The 15707-nt window shown below is 48.4% G+C and overlaps 1 pseudogene across 1 annotated transcript; it reads left to right on the top strand.

Annotated features, from left to right (window-relative positions):
• The first annotated feature begins 814 nt into the window (after window positions 1-814).
• Window positions 815-2119, top strand: LOC111552022 (annotated as a pseudogene). The gene has a single exon (XR_002734530.2). The product of XR_002734530.2 is annotated as a 60S ribosomal protein L3 pseudogene (transcript).
• The last annotated feature ends 13588 nt before the right edge of the window (window positions 2120-15707 follow it).

The following is a 15707-nucleotide window of genomic DNA, read 5'->3' as shown; positions in this document are numbered from 1 at the left end:
GGGGTTTCCCCATGTTGGTCACGCTGCTCTTGAACTCATGACCTCGTGATCTGCCTGCCTCGGCCTCCCAAAGTGCTGGGATTACAAGTGTGAGCCACCATGCCCGGCCTGGCAGGTTTTTTAAAAGGCCCCGACCTTTATGATATCACACTCTCCTGGTTTCACTCTCTACAGCCTCTCTTAGCTGGTGTTGTTTATCAGCTTTTTCCTCTACCCAGCCCCTACGTTTTGGAGTTCCTCAGGGACTGGTCACAGAGGCTTGAGGGTCATGAGGTCCCTCTCATAACCACTCACCTTGGCCATTGGAGCACAAAAGCAGTCAAAGGCAGTAGGAAAACAAATGGCCACTACTGTGTTCCTAGAAAACATGATTTAGAGTAAAAGGAAAAAAACAAAACAAAACATTATTTTTTAGAGTATAGAGGCTAGAGTAAAAGGAAAGGTTAGAGTAAAAGGGGAAAAAAATTATTTAAAAACAGGTGCTGGCCCTGGTCTAGAATACCAATAGATACTGATATGGTTTGGCTGCGTCACCCCGCCCCGCTCCAAATCTCACCTTGATTTGTAACAATCGCCACATGTCAAGGGCAGGGCCAGGTGGAGATAATTAACTCGTGGGGGCCGTTTCCCTCCTTCTGTTCTCATGGGAGTAAATAAGTCTCACAAGATTTGATGGTTTAGTAAAGGAGCGTTCCGCTGCACAAGCTCTTTTGCCTGCAGCGTAAAAGGCTTGACTTTGCTTCTCCTTTGCCTTCCGCCATGATTGTGAGGCCTCCTCAGCCATGCTGAACCGTGAGTCCATTAAACCTCTTTCCTGCTCTACCGGCGGGATTTGATGGTATGATGTCTCACAGAAAGTTCTCCGCTCCCAGACATGGGTCCCTCCGCTTCCTGCCCCGGAAGCGCAGCAGCAGGCATCGCGGGAAGGTTAAGAGCTTCCCTGAGGATGATCCGTCTAAGCCGGTCCACCTCACAGCCTTCCTGGGATACAAGGCTGGCATGACCCACATCGTGCGGGAAGTCGACAGGCCAGGATCTAAGGTGAACAAGAAGGAGGTGGTGGAGGCTGTAACCATTGTGGAGACGCCACCCATGGTGGTTGTGGGCATTGTGGGCTACGTGGAAACCCCTCGAGGCCTCCGGACCTTCAAGACTGTCTTCGCTGAGCACATCAGTGATGAATGCAAGAGGCGTTTCTATAAGAACTGGCATAAATCTAAGAAGAAGGCCTTTACCAAGTACTGCAAGAAATGGCAGGATGAGGATGGCAAGAAGCAGCTGGAGAAGGACTTCAGCAGCATGAAGAAGTACTGCCAAGTCATCCGTGTCATTGCCCACACCCAGATGCGCCTGCTTCCTCTGCGCCAGAAGAAGGCCCACCTGATGGAGATCCAGGTGAATGGAGGCACCGTGGCCGAGAAACTGGACTGGGCCCGCGAGAGGCTCGAGCAGCAGGTACCTGTGAACGAAGTGTTTGGGCAGGATGAGATGATCGACGTCATCAGGGTGACCAAGGGCAAAGGCTACAAAGGGGTCACCAGTCGTTGGCACACCAAGAAGCTGCCCCGCAAGACCCACCGAGGCCTGAGCAAGGTGGCCTGCATTGGGGCCTGGCATCCTGCTCGTGTGGCCTTCTCTGTGGCACGTGCTGGGCAGAAAGGCTACCATCACCGCACTGAGATCAATAAGGAGATCTATAAGATTGGCCAGGGCTACCTTATCAAGGACGGCAAGCTGATCAAGAACAATGCCTCCACTGACTATGACCTGTCTGACAAGAGCATCAACCCTCTGGGTGGCTTTGTCCACTATGGTGAAATGACCAATGACTTTGTCATGCTGAAAGGCTGTGTGGTGGGAACCAAGAAGCAGGTGCTCACCCTCCGCAAGTCCTTGCTGGTGCAGACGAAGCGGCGGGCTCTGGAGAAGATTGACCTTAAGTTCATTGACACCACCTCCAAGTTTGGCCATGGCCGCTTCCAGACCATGGAAGAGAAGAAAGCATTCATGGGACCACTCAAGAAAGACCGAATTGCAAAGGAAGAAGGAGCTTAATGTCAGGAGCAGATTTTGCAGCTGGTGGGGTCTCAGTAAAAGTTATTTTCCACTGAAAAAAAAACCTCTTTCCTTTATAAATTACCCAGTCGTGGGTATGTCTTTATTAGAAGCATGAGAACAGACTAATACAGATACTAAGTCCACATGTCATCATCAGTTCAGCAATTTGGAGAGAGACAGTCACCGCTCTCTCTTGGTTCTGTGCTGTCTCTTAGCCTGGCTGGGGTCACGTTCCCATCCCTGATCCAAAGGACTGGCAGAGGAGGCAGGGTCAACATATTACTCTCTAGGTCACCGTGGCTACTCTCATGGCACTCACCTGTACTGCAGGAGACTGAAGATTGGGAACAATTCCTGGGAAAAATCATGCTACAAAATTCCAACATCTAAAACGTAGTTTATTTTTATTTATTTGGCTTTAAAATAACATTTATTTCTGGGGGCAGTGCACACTTTGGACGTGAAATCCGGGCCTCACTCCACTGCTGGGATGTCACTGGTGGCAATCATCTTCTCCCAGCCTCCACATCTGAGCCTTGTACAGAGCAATGTCATTGCAGACCCTGCAGTGGTTCAGCCTCCGATGTGGGCATTCTGGGTTGAGCGAGGGCTCTGAGTCCCATGCAGTTTCCTGGTTTTCAGTCTGCGTCTGGGTCCTTCTTCCTTGGTCCCTGGGCAGCGTGGTGAATGAGATTCCGAAACCAGGCGTCTCCAGGCTCCTCCAGGTTACCATGCCAAGACATGGGCTTCCTGGTGATCTGTGGACCTCGTGCAGGGGTTCAAGTAATGCCGCGCATAGACGTTCCGGGCTGGTAGCTCTTTGAGGTACAGCTCCTGCAAGATCTGGTTCTGACGGACCTCATCCTGGGTCATCCTCTCCCTGAGGTGTCCCGCCATGGCCTTGGCGTTTCTCCATCGGGCTCGATGCGCTCCTTTGCTCCCTGGTGCCTCTCTCCCTGGCCCCGGGCTTCCGCCGTCTCCAGGCAACGATGTTCCACGTGGTCTCCAGGCAACAGCGCTCCCACAGCCCCAGCTTCCTGCGATCCAGCCCTTACCCCTCCAGGAAAGGGCTTCCCGTCACGGGACAGACCCGGAGGTCCTGAGCATGTGGTTAGGCCTCACCTTGGCCAGTCGTTTCCCTCCCAGCGAGCAGAGAGGCTCTGCTTCCTCGTGCTCTCCCTTCTCCGTCTCGGGCCAGCAGTTTGCTCGGTGGTTCCAGACCAAGGCCCACGGGGAAGCCAGTTCCAAATGCAGAGGCGGGCCCGGCTGCTGAGCAGGCAGCGGAGGCCGAGGGTGGGTGTCCGTGGTCCTGCGTCCCCGTGTCCACAGCCAGGCCGTGGGGACCCCAGGGTCCGCTCCTTCGCTGCCCGAGCACGGTCCCTGCAGGGGCCTCTCCGTGGGGTCGTGGATCGTCAGGGCCGCGGGGGTGGCTGGGCGGGGGCGGGCTGCAGGCAGGCTCTAGAAGCAGGGGCTGGGCGGGGGCGTGGGGGGATAGGGAGGGATGTAGTGGAAGTTGGGGCCCCAACGGGCATGCGGGCGGCAGATGCAGCCCCGATGAAGATTCACGCACGAAGAGCTCGGCAGGGCGATGCCCACGACGGGGTAGTGGACGGGCACGAACTGGTTCAGGGACGGGTAGCAGATGGGGCAGAAGGACGAGTAGGTGGGATGGAACAGGAGCGTAGTGTGCGGGTCCAGAAACGGAGGGCGGATGGGAGGAAAGAAGAGCCGACGGCCGAGGCGTTGCGGGGTGGCGCCGAGCGGGCGCCGGGGCTGGGGGGCGGAGATGCGGGGCAGCTTTCGGGTCATTTTCAGCGAGCGCAGCGCTCTCTCGTCGGAACGGCCGGAGTGCGCGGCGAGCGCGGGGCCTGCGCGGCTTTTATCTCCTCCGGGCGTTCCAGGGCGGAACGCGCTTTGTGACCCGCGCCCCATCCGAAGCCAGGAGGGCCCCGCCAGTCGGCACAGGGCCCCGTCACCGGGTTTAGGACCAAGCAGGGGAAATGCAAGACAGAGGCAGTGGCAGCCCCTTTTCTTGTACCCTGTAGTTTTGCCCTCAGTAGGCAAAGGCTGATGGGAGGGCTAGGATACAGTTAGGGGCCGGGGGCCTGGGAGAGCGGCTCTGAGCAGGAACTGGGAAAAGGGGACGAAGTCAGTGCCCCAGGCCCCTTCCCTTACGACAGCGTTCAAAGCCCTTCGGTCCCTCACATCACTGGGGGAACATGCGCAATTAGACACGCTACGTCCATTTTACCCATGGGACACGGAGGACCAGAGAGGGAACCTCCATAGGCTGGCGGTGGGTGACAAAGCAGGTGGGGCTCGAACTTGGGGCAGGAGAGGGCAGGTAGGAGGGAATGCAAAACGGCCCAAGCTCGCACCAGCGGCCGCTCCCACGTGTGTGTGGACGGGATCCTGCAGGGGGCGCGGCAGAGCAGACCTGGGCGTTTCCTAGCTTACCCTTGGCCCTGTGTTCCTTGGTTTGATGCTTTATTTTTAACTCGAACCAGAAACGTTGAGTCACAGCCGCTAGGATGACTACCCACTCCTGAGCGCCTAATAACTAGATTTGAACATCCTTGCTCCCTACCTGAAATGCCTCGCTCCCTGCCAGATGATCAAGGAGGCTGCACTTTTGTCTGATGCAGAAACCCTCTCTGCTGAACATTACTGGTTTCTTTGATCAGCCAAAGCATAAGCCCCTGTTCTCTCCTATTCTCAACGATGCTTTTATCACTGAGGACCAAGCTCTATTTTTTTTACCTTACCCAAATTCCTACCTAAGGGGTCTAGCGATTCATGCCCTACAAACCTTAACTTCTCATCAAATGGATTTTATTTAACCTTGTGTATTGTGACTTTTCTTTTCTTTCTTTTTTGAAACGGAGTCTCACTCTCACCCAGCCTGGAGCGCGGTGACGCGATCTCGTCTCACTGCAAGCTCCGCCTACCGGGTACACGCCCTTCTCCTGCCTCAGCCTCCGGAGTAGCTGAGACTACAGGCGCCCGCCACCACATCTGGCTATTTTTTGTATTTTTAGCGGAGACAGGGTTTCAGCCTGTTAGCCTGGATGGCCTCGATCTCCTGACCTCGTGATCTGCCCAAGTCGACCTCCCAAAGTGCGGAGATTACAGGTGTGACCCATCACGTCCCACCGGTGACTTACTTAATCTAACTCTGGCATAACATTATAAGACAAGGAAACAATATTTAAGCCCAAAATATATTTCCTTGCCAAACTCTAAAATTGCCCTGCAAAGTCTCTTGTGGGAAAAATCCACATTCGGTTGTTTTCCTTCCTTTCTTTCTAGATCCAGGAGATAATGAACTTAGAGCCAGGCGTCCTTTTAAGTCTGATAAGAAACATTTTACAATGTACTCTCTCTAAAGTCTGCTATCTGAGAGCTTCTGCACAATAAAACTTAGTCTCCACAATCTTTTATCTGTAAGCTAAACATTCCTATCAATCTCAAGTCTTTCAACAAACTCAACCAATTTGTCAACCAAAAAACTTTAAATGTACCTATATCCTGACAGCCCCCATTTTAAGTTGTCTCACCGTTCTAAACCAAACCAATGTATTTCTTAAATGTAATTTAATGTCTCATGCCTTCCTAAAACATATAAAACCAAGCCATACCCCAACCACCTTGGGCACATATTCTCAGAACCTCCTAAGGGCCGTGTCACGGGCCATGGTCACTCATATTTGGCTCAGAATACATCTCTTAAAATATTTTACAAAGTTTAACTCTTTTCATCAACATCACCATAATATTCTGATTTTTCCCCAACATCATTTTCCTGTCTAATTTATTTGACAAACTTTCCGTTATACTCTCTGGAAGTCCAGCTACATGATTTAGCAAACTCCTCTGTTCCCTGAGAGTGCTTCTTTATGGACAGTCCCCTGTGACTCCTGGCTTTAACTGTCTGGTTTCTCTTGAGGACACTGTTTCCCTTGTATCTCAAGTAGACACTACTCATTCTTTCAAACTCTAAAGTCCTTCAGGGTGAGAATGTGGGTGGGGTATTGCTTCTCCTTGCTCCTTCTAATTCCTTTAAAACCATTACTCCACTCTTCCTATTCGAAAATCTCTTGCTCCTTAGAAGCTTGTGCTATGAGCCACCATGGCCCTGGCTTGTCCTTTCAGACCTCCTGGATCCTCTTTTTCAATGAAAACATTCACACTTATCTCAAAGTCTTATTCTTGAGTCTGTCATGCTGAGTGGGTTCAGTGTCCATTTAGACGGCTGGATTCAATTCTCTGGCCTCTCCTTTTTTGTATGTTTTTTACTTATAAGAAATTATGGGCCAGGCGCGGTGGCTCAAGCCTGTAATCCCACCACTTTGGGAGGCCGAGACGGGCGGATCACAAGGTCAGGAGATCGAGACCATCCTGGCTAACACGGTGAAACCCCATCTCTACTAAAAAATACAAAAAACTAGCCGGGCGAGGTGGCAGGCCCCTGTAGTCCCAGCTACTCGGGAGGCTGAGGCAGGAGAATGGCGTAAACCCGGGAGGCGGAGCTTTTAGTGAGCTGAGATCCAGCCACTGCACTCCAGCCTGGGAGAGAGAGCAAGACTCCGTCTTAAAAAAAAAAAAAAAAAAAAAAAAGAAATTATGTATTTTGTAAAAGTTTTATTTTTAATTTAAACATAAGAATTGCATTGATTTATAGGATAAGTTGAGTAATGATCAGATCAGGGTATTTAGCATATCCATCACCTGAAATACTCATCATTTCCTTGTGATGATAATACTAAATAGCTTCCCTTGTAGATATTTTGAAATATATAATATTGTTAAATATAGTCACTGCAGTGTGCAGTAGGACACCAGGACTTATTCCTCCTATCTAGCTATAATTTTGCACTCAACCACTGTCTCTCCGTTCCTCCCCCGCCTGTAGTGTCCACTATTCTGCTCTGTACTTCTATGAGATTGCCTTTTTTTTTTCTTTTTCTTTTTTCTTGAGATGGAGTCTCGCTCTGTCTCCCAGGCTGGAGTGCAGTGGCAGGATCTCGGGTCACTGCAACCTCCACCTTCTGGGATCAAGTAATTCTCCTGCCCCAGCCTCCTGAGTAGCTGGGATTACAGGTGCCCACCACCATGCCTGGCTAATTTTTGTATTTTTAGTAGGGGAGATGGGGGTTTCTCCATGTTGGCCAGGCTGGTCTCGAACTCCTGACTCAGGTAATCTGCCTGCCTCGGCCTCCCAAAGTGTTGGGATTACGGGCGTGAGCCACCACACCTGGCCTTTACATGAGATTAACTTTTTTAGATTTCACAAATGGGTGAGATCATATAATTTTGTCCTTCTGTGCCTTATTTCCCTTAATGTCCTTTAGGTTCTTCATGTTGCTGCAAATGACAGGGTTTCATGCTTTTTAATGACAAAGTATTATTCCATTATGTATATATACTGCATTTTCTTTATCCACTCATGTGTTGATGGACACTTAGGATGATTCTGTATCTTGGCTATTATAAATAATGCTGCAGTAAACATGGGAGTATGTATTTCCCTTTGACATATTCATTTTCCTTGCAAACATACCCAGCAGTGAGATTTCTGGGTCATATGGCACTTCTACTTTTAATTTTTTGAGGAACCTCCATACTGTTTTCCATAATGGCTAGATTAGTGTATATACCCACCAAGCGTGTATTCATTTCTTCACGTTTACACCAGCATTTGTTATTTTTTGTCTTTAAAAACATTTTTAGATTGAGGTGTACATGTGTAGGTTTGAGTTAAAACTTAATCTTTTCTTTTTCTTTTTCATAAATAGAGACAGGGTCTTGCTGTGTTGCCCAGGCTGGTGTCAAAGTGCCTTGACCTCCTGAAGTGCTGGAACCACAGACATGAGCCACTCCACCCAGCCTAAAACTTCATCTTCTTTTGTAAATGTGCTTTTATCTTCAGCATTCCAGACTTAGTTCCATCCTCCCAGCACTTATGTCCTCTTCTTTTCTCTCATCCTTGGCATGTTGTCCCAAACTGAGTCCTGTCAATTCCACCTCTAAAATGGATCCCTAACATCTTTCCTGTTTGTTCTAGCCATCCGTATCAGTCCACTTTCATGCTGCTGATAAAGACATACCTGAGACTGAGCAATTTACAAAAGAAAGAGATTTAATGGACTCACAGTTCCATGTGGCTGGGGAGGCCTCACAATCATGGCAGAAGGTGAAAGTTACATCTCACATGGCAGCAGACAAGAGAAGAGTTAGAGCCAAGCGAAATGAGTTTCCTTTTATAAAATCTGCAGATCTCCTAAGACTTATTCACTACCATGAGAACAGTATGGGGAAAACCGCCCCCATGGTTCAATTGTCTCCCTCCGTGTCCCTCCCACAACACAAGGGAATTATGGGAGCTTCAATTTGACATGAGATTTGGGTGGAGACACAGCCAAATCATATCATTCCATTCCTGACCCCTCCCAAATTGCATGTCCTCACATTTCAAAACCAATCATGCCTTCCCAACAGTCACCTAAAGTCTTAATTCATTTCAGCATTACCTCAAAAGTTCACGGTCTAATGTCTCATCTGAGATAAGGCAAGTCCCTTCTGCCTATGAGCCTATACAATCAAAAGTAAGTTAGTTATTTCCTAGATACAAAGGGGGTACAGGCATTGGGTAAATACAGTCATTCCAAATGGGAGAAACTGGCCAAAACAAAGGGACCACAGGCCCCATGCAAGTCTCAAATCCAGCAGGGCAGTGAAATCTCAAAGTTCCAAAATGATACTTGACTGCACATCTCACATCCGGGTCATGCTGATGAAAGAGGTGGGTTCTCATGGTCTTGAGCAGCTCTGCCCCTGTGGCTTTGCAGGGTACAGCCCCCCTCCTGGCTGCTTTCATGGGCTGGCATTGAGTGTCTGCAGCTTTTCCAGGTGCATGGTGCAAGCTGTCAGTGGATCTACCATTCTGGGGTCTGGAGGATGGTGGCTGTCTTCTCACAGTTCCACTAGGTAGCACCCCAGTGGGGACTCTGTGTGTGGGACATACATCCCACATTTATTTTGCTCACTGCCCTAGCACAGGTTCTCCCTGAGGGCCCCACTGCTGCAGCAAACCTCTGCCTGGATATGCAGGCATTTTCATACATCCTCTGAAATCTAAGCAGAGGTTCCCAAACTTCAATTCTTGACTTCTGTGTACCCGCAGGCTCAATACCATGTGGAAGCTGCCAAGACTTGGGGCTTGCACTGTCTGAAGCCATGGCCTGAGGTGTACCTTGGCCCCTTTTAGTCATGGCTGGAGTTGCTGGGACACAGGCACCAAGTTCCTAGACTGCACACAGCACAGGGATCCTAGGCCCAGCCCACAAAACAATTTTTTCCTTCTAGGCCTCTGGGCCTGTGTGGGAAGAAGCTGCCACAAAGGTCTCTGACACGCGCATTGTCTTGGTGGTTAACATTGGGCTCCTTATTACTTACGCAAATTTCTGCTGATGACTTGAATTTCTCCTCAGAAAATGGGATTTTCTTATCTATTGCGTTGTCAGGCTGCAAATTTTCCAAACTTTTATGCTCTGCTTTCCTTATAAAACTGAATGCCTTTAATAGAACCCAAGTCACCCCTTGAACACTTTGCTGCTTAGAAATTTCTTCCACGAGATACCCTAAATCATCTCTCTCAAGTTCAAAGTTCTGCATCTCTCTCTGGAAGGAGCAAAAATGCCACCAGTCTCTTTGCTAAAACGTAACAAGAGTCACCTTTGCTCCAGTTCCTAAGTTCCTCATCTCTGTCTGAGACCACCTCAGCCTGGATTTCATTGTCCATATAATTATCAGCGTTTGGGTCAAAGCCATTCCACATGTCTCCAGGGAGTTCCCAAGTTTCCCACATTTTCCTGTCTTCTTCTGAGTCCTCCAAACTATTCCAGCCTCTGCCTGTTACCCAGTTCCAAAGTCGCTTCCACATTTTTGGGTATCTTTTCAACAGTGTCCCACTCCTGGTACCGATTTACTGTATTAGTCCATTTTTGTGCTGCTGATAAAGACATACCCAAGGCCAGGCACGGTGGCTGTAATCCCAGCACTTTGGGAGGCCAAGCCAGGCTGATCACTTGAAGTCAGGAGTTTGAGACCAGCCAGGCCAACACGATGAAATGCTAGCTCTACGGAAATGAAAAAAAAAAAAAAAAAATTGGCCAGGCACAGTGGAAGGCACCTGTAATCCCAGCTACTTAGGAGGCTGAGGCAGGAGACTCACTTGAACCCAAGTTGCAGTGAGCCAAGATGGCGCCTCTGCACTCCAGCCTAGGTGACAGAGTGAGACTCTGTCTCAAAAATAAACAAATAAGACATACAAAAGACATAGCAATTTAGAAAAGAAAGAGATTAATGGACTCAGTTCCACGTGGCTGGGGAGGCCTCATAATCATGGCAGAAGATGAAAGTTACGTCTCACATGGCAGCAGACAAGAGTGAGAGCCAAGCCAAAGGGGTTTCTTCTTATAAAATCATCAGATCTTGTGAGACTTATTCACCACCATGAGAACAGTATGAGGGAAACCACCTCCATGATTTAATTATCTCCCACTGCCTCCCTCCCACAACACAAGGGAATTATGGGAGCTACAATTTGAGATGAGATTTCAGTGGGAACACAGCCCAGCCATAGCCCCATCACTCTAGTCCAACTATCGTCTCTCAGCTGGTCTTCTGTGAAGTCTCCCGAGTCACTCTGGCTAACCTCCAATGCAATCAGCAGCCAGGGGACACTTTTGAAAACATAAATCTGACCGTCATGTGCCTGCGGAGTGTCCAGGAGGCTGGAGGGAGGACGCCCTCCTCAGCTGCTAGGATTCTTAGGCTTGGGGACCCAGGTGCAGCAGGCGAGGAGTTGGAAGTCATCACAGAGAGGCAGGACTCATGAGAAGCCATTTCTCAGAGAAATTTATGGGAACAAGACACAATAGCTCCCCTTGGGACTGAAGGCCGCTGGAGTGTGGGACAGGAGACTGAAGAAGCAAGAGTCCAGGAAGCACCTGCCTAAAAGGAATTACCTAGAACTTAAGAGCTGAATGCAGTCAGGGGCAGTATCCACAGGAAGAGAAGCTTTGAAGTCAGCCTAGACTTGGGTTTCTAGCTGAGCTCCTCCATTCTCAAGGAAGTAACTTTCATCAGCTGTCAATTCAGGTGAATTAATGAGAACTCAAAGAGATGACATTTGCAAACGATCCTGATATCCTCAAGCAATACTTTCAACCTGTATGCAACAGTGACTTTTCTTATAGTATTTATTACAATACTGGAGTAATAGGAAATGTTAAGAGTTAGCAGACAGATGCAATGAGGAGGAAGATTTTATTTATTTATTTATTTGAGATAGAGTTTCACTCCTGTCGCCCCACCTGGAGTGCAGTGGTGCAATCTTGGCTCACTGTAACCTCTTCCTCCTGGGTTCAAGCAATTCTGTCTCAGCCTCCTGTGTAGTTTGGAGTACAGGTGCACACCACCACGTCCGGCTAATATTTTGTATTTTTAGTAGAGACGGGGTTTCACCATGTTGGCCAGGCTGGTCTCCAACTCCTGACCTCAGGTGATCCACCCGCCTCAGCCTCCCAAAGTGCTGGGATTACAGGCGTGAGTCGCTGCGCCTGGCCAGGAGGAAGATGTTTAGGACACATTTCAGAGGAGAAATAAGATGGGTGGGAGCAGACACTCTCTGAAACGTTGAAGAGACCACTGAACGAAGAGGATTTTTAGGAAGTCTGGTTTTGTGATGTGTGAAATGATTCTTTTTGGTGCGTGCAAAGTAATTTTCTCTGAAGCTCTGTATTCATTTTGCAGGCTTTTGGGAACTAATTTGTGCTCCTTGGAACAAGTACCAGGCAGAACCTGGACTAAAGGTGAGAGAAGACTGAATTCATTTGAGACACTAATGGGGGGTGGGGTAGTCACAGCTCACCTGGCCCTGAGGGTGTGGCAAGAAATATCTTGTGCAGTTTCTATGTAGTCCCATCTAAGTCCAGGTGCAGCAAGCCTTCTTCTTTCTTTCTTTCTCTTTCTTTCTTTCTTTCTTTCTTTCTTTCTTTCTTTCTTTCTTTCTTTCTTTCTTTCTTTCTTTCTTTCTTTCTTTCTTTTCTTTTTTCCTTTCCTTTCCTTTCTTTCTTTCTTTCTTTTTCTTTCTTTCTCTCTTTTCTTTCTTTCTTTCTTTCTTTCTTTCTTTCTTTAAGACAGAGTCTCGCTTTGTCAACACAGCTGCAGTGCAGTGGCGCGATCTCAATCTCAGTTCACTGCAACCTCTGTCACCCAGGTTCAAGCAATTCTCATGCCTCAGCCTCCTGAGCAGCTGGGATTACAGGTGGCCAGCACGCCCCACTAATTTTTGTATTTTTAGTAGCTATGGAGTTTCACCATATTGCCCAGGCTGGTCTCAAACTCCTGACCTTAAGTGATCTGCCCACCTTAATCTTCCAAAGTGCTGGGATTACAGGTGTGAGCCATGATGCCCAGCTACGTTTTTTTTTTTTTTTTCCATTTCTTATAGAGATGGAGGGTCTCACTATGTTGCCCAGGCTGGTCTTAACTCCTGGCCTCAAGCAAATCCTCCCTCCCAGCCTCCCAAAGTACTGGGATTACAGGGCTGAAACACCATGCCCCACCTAGCTTTCTTTTCAATACCTCCTCCACTCCCACACTGGCTGTCTGGGATCCTCCCTCTGTCTGGGAGGTAAGTATTTGAGGGTGTATGCCTGCTCTTTGACAGGAAGGTTATCCATAAAGGGGCTGGCAAGGACTGAACAAGCCTGAGGACGCAGGTGGGCATCGTCTCTGGAGCCATTGCCAGTCAACATGCTGGCCGCTGCCCAGGAGAACCTCCCAGGATGCTGACGCGGCCCTCTGGGCTGATGACAACGTGCTTTTGTAGGTGGAGCTGGGCATCCCCAAATTTCCCCACACCGTGATACATTTTAATTGTTGGTATGTGCTAGAGTTTGCTGGGAAAACAAATGAAAGAGTTGCATTTTGGGGGTCAGGATATAGTTTTTAATGGGTGCATTAGTTCTCTTTTTACCCCAACTCTGCCAACAACAGAGAGGAATCCAGTGTTCTCACCACACTCCCCTCCCAGAGTAAAAGTTCAGGAACTCCCTGGTGTCCAAATCTGGATCCTTGCTCACGGTGCCCTGCCTTGTGATCTCCCTATCTCAGCCACAGGTAGAGAACAGCAAGATCTTTTATTTATTTATTTTTTTAGATGGGCCTCGCTCTGTGGCCCAGGCTGGAATACACTGGCATGATCTCGGCTTACTGTAACCTCTGCCTTCTGGTTCAAGTGATTCTCCTGCATCAGCCTCCTGAGTAGCTGGGATTACAGGCGCCTGCCACCATGCCTGCCTAATTTTTGTATTTTTAGTAGAGATGGGGTTTCGCCATGTTGGCCAGGCTGGTCCATATTCCTGACCTCGAGTGATCCACCTGCCTCGGCCTCCCAAAGCGCTGGGGTTACAGGCGTGAGGCTCTGCACCCAGCCGAGAAGAACAGAATCTTTTTTGTGTTTTTTTTTGAGATGGAGTCTTGCTCTGTTGCCCAGGCTGGAGTGCAGTGGCCAGATCTCAGCTCCTGCAACCTCCGCCTCCCGGGTTCACACCATTCTCCTGCCTCAGCCTCCCAAGTAGCTGGGACTACAGGTGCTTGCCACCACTCCCGGCTAGTTTTTTGTATTTTTTAGTAGAGACCGGATTTCACTGGGTTAGCCAGGATGGTCTCTATCTCCTAACCTCGTGATCCACCCATCTCAGCCTCCCAAAGTGCTGGGATTACAGGCTTGAGCCACCGCGCCCGGCCAGAACAACAGAATCTTAACCCTCCATGTCTGCACTGAGGATGCAGAGTCAGTGACTTCCAAAAAGTCATCAATATGCTTTAAATCATTCATTTACTCAATCCATAAACATGTATTGAATACCCCTTATGTGCCATAAGGAATACGGGGGAAAGAAAGCCTTTGTTTTTGTTCTCAAGACAACAATAGACCCAAGTGCTGTAGGTGCTATGGTAGAAATATCCACATGTTGCTTGAAGCACAAGGAACACACGTCTAACCTGTGGCCCAGCATTGGAAACCCAGTCCAAATCTTGCTGGGTGAGGTTGTAGGAATTCTTCATTCATTGACTGATTCAACAGAGATTTACTAAACACTTACAATGTGCCAGGCTGTTATCTGGGCACTGAAGACTCAGTCTTATAAATGAAGTAGCCAGATTCACAGTTCTCATGGAGCTTGTGTTTGTGGTGTGGTGTGGGGAAGGAGCTAAGGCAGAGGATGCAGAAGAGTCAGACTATATACCATTCAGCCGATAAGCTAGCCATCGATTCCATGTTTTTTATTGAGTGTCTAATATGTGTCAGGCAGAGTGTTGCATGCTGGTATTATAAAGACAAATGAGAGACAGCCCCTGTCCCTGAGGGGTTAGATAAAAAGGAAAGAGCCTGTAGGAAGGCCTAGTGCAAACAATGGTGCTGTGTTTGGGGAAATTCAAGCTGTTCAGTTGAGCTGTTCAGTTGAGAGGCGGCTCCCTCTTTCAGTCATGAAATGCACCCTTTCCACAACTTGGGAAAGAATCTGTCCTGGAAACTTCATATGAACCCTCTCAAAGTATTTATCAACGTAGACATTTGGAACACGATGTAGGTCCTGGGTGTTTATAAAATAGCATCATGCTATTCCTTCTTCCTTCCCTTCCTCCCTTCCTTCTCCCTTCATCCCTTCTCACTCTCTCTCTTTCTCTCTCTCTCTCCCTTCCTTGCTTTCTTACCTAACCCACATTCCCAGCAACTGATGTGAATAAAAACAAGTGTTGGATCTGAATGTGTCAAAGTTAAACTACAACTAGGATCTGCCTTCTGAGGTATGGCAAGAAACGAATTGGTTAATGTTTGCAAAATGCCAGGACATTGGTTATTTTTTTTTTTTTTTTTTTTAAGATGGAGTCTTGCTCAGTTGCCCAGGCTGGAGTGCAGTGGCACAATCTCGGCTCACTGCAAGCTCTGCCTCCCGGGTTCACGCCATTCTCCTGCCTCAGCCTCCCAAGTAGCTGGGACTACAGGTGCCTGCCACTACGCCCGGCTAATTTTTTTTTTTGTATTTTAAGTAGAGACGGGCTTTCACCGTGTTAGCCCAGGATGGTCTCGATCTCCTGACCTCGTGATCCGCCCGTCTCGGCCTCCCGAAGTGCTGGGATTATAGGCGTGAGCCACTGCGCCCGGCCTACCAGGACATTCTTGAATAAAAGGCCCTCTATAAGTTCAAAGTATTTCTAATTATTATGATTACTATTATAATTTATGAGATGTCATAAATCTCTCCAAAAGAGGATGAGATCAACACTTTTAAAGGAGAACAGGACTCTATATGAATCGCTGTGGGCTCACCACCTCTAAGGAGGAGCACTGACCGAAGACAGGTGAGTGTGAAGCAGAGGCGTGGATCTTACACTCGGGCTTATGTAGGATGAAAATCCAGTGTATGGTGATCAGTTGGCAAGGATTGTGTCTCTGCTGCATAAGAAATATTGGACTCAGGCGAAACTTAAGGACCTTGCCAGGAAAACCCACGTTTGAAAAGATACGTAGATGATAGAATAATTTTTCCTGTTCATTACAATATGTTTCAAAA

Source organism: Piliocolobus tephrosceles, chromosome 15, assembly GCF_002776525.5.
Source record: "Piliocolobus tephrosceles isolate RC106 chromosome 15, ASM277652v3, whole genome shotgun sequence".
Lineage (NCBI taxonomy): Eukaryota > Metazoa > Chordata > Mammalia > Primates > Cercopithecidae > Piliocolobus > Piliocolobus tephrosceles.
This window is presented reverse-complemented; position numbering and strand designations above follow the sequence as displayed.